The sequence below is a fragment of the Alnus glutinosa genome, chromosome 2 (genome assembly GCF_958979055.1).
Source record: "Alnus glutinosa chromosome 2, dhAlnGlut1.1, whole genome shotgun sequence".
In the NCBI taxonomy this organism is placed as follows: domain Eukaryota; kingdom Viridiplantae; phylum Streptophyta; class Magnoliopsida; order Fagales; family Betulaceae; genus Alnus; species Alnus glutinosa.
The window spans coordinates 17,349,244-17,354,584 of record NC_084887.1 but is presented as its reverse complement, the minus strand read 5'-3'; the positions used below and the strand labels follow the sequence as shown (position 1 = coordinate 17,354,584).

The following is a 5,341-nucleotide window of genomic DNA, read 5'->3' as shown; positions in this document are numbered from 1 at the left end:
CTCCGATTTCTTATCCCCTTACGCTAGGATCATCATCAAGGTGGAAGGTTTCTGCACTAAAATACATCACACAAAGTATTTTATAAAAATGGTTTACACCTATAGCTCTTGTGTTATTCTTAGACATCTAGGGTCAAGTCTTAAGGTCCTCAGAGCAAACTGCTCTGACACCATACTGTAACTTACCCAAGTTACAGTATGACACTGAATGTTCACTAGGTCGCAGAACAACTGCTCTGATACCATACTGTAACGCCCCGAATTTGAGCCAGCAAATTCGTAAGCAGAAACCTCCGGTTTCCACGTGACGTTACTACATCAGAGATAAACTCTCGCAGCGGAATATATTTTTAACCAACATGCTTGGATTAAATAACACATTAGAGCTTTTAAATTAAATACCTCTAGATATTCATTAGAAAATTCTTATAACAAATACAAGGAAACAGGTGTCCATAATGACACAAAAGAATACATATAAATCATTAGCAATTTTGTCAATATAAAATGCTATAAACACAGAAGACTACAAACAAAATATAAACTATGCGTCCTTAGCTATAAAACCTCTTGAGTTCTGGTCTTTGTCTATTAACCTGCATTAACGGAATATATGTATATAGGAACAAAAACACAAAACAACCAAAGTGAGTCCACTGTTTCCAATAATACGGTGAATACTGATTTACTTAATAAATTCTCTTAACATGCAGTTATGGCTTTATAACCATGCGTATAATGCAAATGTATGAGTTGTATGAATATGCATCGTAGTAACCATTTAGTTTGATGTTTTATGATCATCTTTCTTCAGACCTCTCGTTCTAGGTTATCAGAACCCGTTCACGTCCGTTGCCTCCCACTTAAAGTCTTACCTGTTTTTACTGGAATCCTACCGGTCCCAGCATTAGTTATATATTAAGACTTCGGACTCGCACTTTTTAGGGTTCACTGATGAGCCTTTCTTCCCCTTGCTACTACATCAGCTTTGGTTTTTTAACCCCCCAAGTCAACTGATGCACTGGCTATCTTATCAGCCGTATTTTATTATTTTAGACACAACATGCTATGCATGATCGGCCACATGCAATGAACAAATTAAATAAAACAATAAACACAATATTATGGAAAAACCACCAGTTTCGTCCTCAGTAAGTATAGAAATACTTACAGCCAATTCATGCAGTCTCTCAAGTCATCATCTGAAAAATTATAGGTATATCCACACAAAGTGTTAACATCATTTAGCACAAATCCTAATTCTATTTATAAAACCTCTTTGCCTAATGTTATTATTATTCTTAGTTTTAACACTTAAACCATCCTCTAATATTTTTAATAGCACCGATTATTCATTTTCCATATTATTCTACATATGATTTAAACACTCAATAAATATAATATACATTAATAAGTTATTTATCAAAATATTCAATTCTATATTTATCAAAGTTATAATCTAAAATACTTATTAATTGATTTCATGTAAGTATATACCATTAAGTTAATTAAAACCCAGAAACTCACATTAAGGATTTTACTAGAAAATCTAGTGAAAACGGTGAGTTTGGTCACGGGAAGTCGCCGGAAAGGTTACCGGAAAAGTTGCCGGAAGACTCTGCCGGAGACGGGTCACCGGCGGGTCGGGTCTCCGGGTTCAGGTCATGGTTGGATCACTGCTGGGTCAGGCTCAGCGGGTCTGGGCTGAAATTGGTTCGTGGGCCGACTGGGTTGGGCTTGCTTGCTGGGATGGGCTGGACTGGGCTCAGCTACTGCTTGCTGGACTGGGCTCACGGGTCACGGGTTGGGCCGGGGTTCACGGGTTCAGCTGGATCGTCTGGGTTGGGCCGAGGTTCACGGGTCTGGTCTGAATCGCAGCTGGAATGGGCTTCTGGGTCGGTGGTCTTCACGGCTGGGTCATGGATCATGGCTGGATCACGCACGGGTTCGTTGGGTTCATGGTTTCACGGCTGGGTTGGACGGGTCGTGGTTCACGGCTCCACGATCGGGTCCTGGGTCACGCCGGGATGGGATGGGCTCTGCTGGGTGACGCCGTCCGCCAGCCATCGGTGCTGAGTTGTGGGTTTTGGCTGGGCTCACGCCGGATCTTCGGGTTTGCTTGGGGTTCACGGCTTCGGGTCTCTCATCTTCTCTCTCTCGGTCTGCTACAATCGGCCGGGACTCTACTGAAGGATCGGCCGGATCTCCCTCTCTGCCTCTGTTTCTCTCTTCATTTCACTCCTTCTTTCTCTCTCAAATTCTGCTTCTCTCTCAATTCTCTACTTACTCTTAATCTCTTGCTTGCTTCTATTTCTCATCTCATCTCATCTCATCTCATCTCTTTCTCTCAACTCACTCTCCTACTCTCAATCTCAATGCTGTGTCTCGGTCTTAAAAGAAGGAGAAAGAAGGAATAAAGAAAGAGGGAGAAGGGTGCCATTATTACAGCAGCAGAGATGAACTGCTTTGTAGCTGTCTGAGTGAAGACAGGCTAGCATTGCATTGTTTAAGCACCGAGAAGGACGATCGTGCTGAAGAAAATATATTAGAACCAAAGTGGAGGCAGGCTGTGTTTTTAATAAACTGAGTGGAGGAATCGGAACAACGTGCGACTGCTGAAATGATTTAAATAGGTTTAAATGGAATAAAACGTAAGAATGACGTAGGAGGCGGCTAACGATTTTAGCAGATTGTGTTTTAAAAACCGGGTCTTTTAATACAAGCAGTCTCATAAAAATACTGTTCTAAATCCGTTTTGAGTCTAGTTGTTTCATCGGTAATATTATTATCTCAATAATATTTAAACATAATAAATTTATAAACCAAATATATATTGCACATATTACACATTAATATTATTTATTAATATTATTATGCCAATTAGTCTACTGAATAAATCCGTCAGTCTATTTCATTTAATCTTAAATTCTAGTTTAAGACATTAATTGTATTACTAAAAATCTGGGGCGCTACAAAAACTATCATTCATACAATCACAGAACATATGAAGGATGAGTTCAATAGAAATAAACAATTTTCTAAGACAAGATAAGAGGTTTATCAAAATTGAATATAAACATTAAAGCATAATCTCAAGATTAAACAACAATTATTCATGTTCATAGAATTCCCAAAGAAAACACAATTACACTATAATTACTTGAAAATGACTACATTAATACCTTACAAATGAATTAACCGCTCATGGAGTTACTAGAAATCGTTTTTGTCCGAGAGAAATCCATCCCGAGAAGCTACTGGACTTTTAAGCACTTTTCTGCCTAAAACTATCCACTAATCCTATTAATTTCTTCTATGTAATGTTGCTTACCCTTAAAGGATGTATTAAAGGTCTATTTATAGAGTACAATAACAACCCTAGTCCAATTCATGGTCTTCTAAGACTTCTAGTCCAAGTAGGAGAAGGAAAATTCTTTCATTTTCCTGATTTTGCCTTGCTATCAGCGTCTTCCGCACGATTGTGCTCGAGCCCTTTTTCATTGCCCTCAAGCTCACCATGTCGTGGGTTCCTGCTGGTGGCCTGATGGTGTGTGCGTGATCCATTACGCTCGAGCCATTACAATTGAGCTCGAGCTCACCACATTGTGCAGTATTCAAGATTTGTGTTTTAAGCCTTAAAAGTGATAGACTTGCTTGTATTTTTCTTTAGACACCTAAAAATGCCTAAAACACAAAAACAACACAAAACATTATATTACAATGACACTAAAGTCCTAACATATGCAAGTTAAGGGGCTTGAATGTGCAACATTCAATGCTCATCACACCCCCAATCTTACATATTGCTAGTCTCTTAGCAATACAAAATTGAAAATAAAATAAAACAAAATAAAACAACTACTCTACTTCCTCTTTCGTGAGAAATACAATTGCATTTAGCGTATCCAACAAGTCTTTTAAACCCGTAGGACTTCCTAGTGGATGCGTGAAGTGTGACGGCCCATTCTTTTCTTTTCCTTTTTTATATATATATATAAAATGGAATCGCACAGTGGCATGACGATTACTCATGAAGCCAACACATAGTATATATCCCATAATATATACCTAGTATGTCAGAGTCAACAACTATGCAGCGGAAATAAAATCTCATAATAACTAACATGTATTAATTAACAACAGAGCTATACATTGTCTATATGTTTAAGGCTTAAATAAAAGTATTAATTACATATCAAAAGAATGGCTGTAGAAAAATACATGTCACAAGTGACACAAGCCATATAAATAGTATTTACAAAATATGGATTACCCTCGAGTTCGTGACATATAATTGTCGCGATGAACTTCAGTCATAGTACCCCAAATACAAGGCCATTGGGTCATTGTCTATATCCGCAATACCTGCAACCAAAGCATCAACTTCTACACGATCATGGTCGTGAACACATCCGCATAGGTGGAAATGTGAGTCCACAAGCTCAATAATATAAAACTTACTAAGTTTTCACATTGAACCGACATTACTTTTCTTCTGTCATACGTTTACAATACTAGCTACCATTCATATAACCCTTTTATTTAAAACATTTCGTAACTGATAAAGTAAACACTGATATTTCATAAACATGTGAACATCATACTACATAGTTGCAAATATATATAGGCATTCCAATCTCCCACTTAGAAGCACCTGCATATAAGTACATTTACAACATATTATTTTTACATACATACTATGTGACTCAGCAATACTTGTAACAAGCTATCCAACCTTTGGGAAATACCAGCACACAAGTATGTCTAAGTAGAAAACAAGTGGCATCCTACCTAGCTATACAAAGAAACGAACATTTCTAAACCTTTGGGAAATGCAAGTATATGACGACCCAATTTCTTTTTTTTCTTTTTTTTATACATAAATAAATGAGTCATCACAGTGACACGACTACATGTAGCTCAACCAACATATAGTACACATTCCATACTATGTACATGATAATCAGAGTTACATTTATGCAGCGGATAACATAATCAATATGCAGCGGAATACATATCAATAGTGGAAACACACACACACACACGCACACACATGTATGTATGTATGTATATACATATTTGTTTACAACAAGAGAGCCATTTTACAAGTCTATTTGTTTAAAGTTTCAACATCACATTACTCTAATTACAATAACAAAGGATGGCTCTACAAAATACAAGTGTCACAAGGGACACGAGCCATATACAAAACATACATAATGTAGACTACCCACAAGTCCGTGACATATGACTGTCACCAAATGCTCCAGTCATAGCATCCCAAACACTAAGCAACAGGGTCATCATCTACATTCAAGGAACCTGCAACCAAAGCATCAAT

At 37.6% G+C, this 5,341-nt stretch overlaps 1 long non-coding RNA gene across 2 annotated transcripts; it reads right to left on the bottom strand.

Annotated features, from left to right (window-relative positions):
- Positions 1 to 387: 387 nt before the first annotated feature.
- On the bottom strand, positions 388 to 2,925 carry LOC133860125 (uncharacterized). Of its 2 annotated transcripts, none has more exons than XR_009898864.1 (2): positions 1,528 to 2,925; positions 388 to 1,202 (listed from the first exon to the last, which is right to left on the bottom strand). It is a non-coding gene; the product is annotated as an uncharacterized LOC133860125 (long non-coding RNA). The 2 variants fall into 2 exon arrangements; XR_009898865.1 differs by having other exon boundaries at positions 1,598 to 2,925.
- Between the last annotated feature and the right edge of the window lie 2,416 nt (positions 2,926 to 5,341).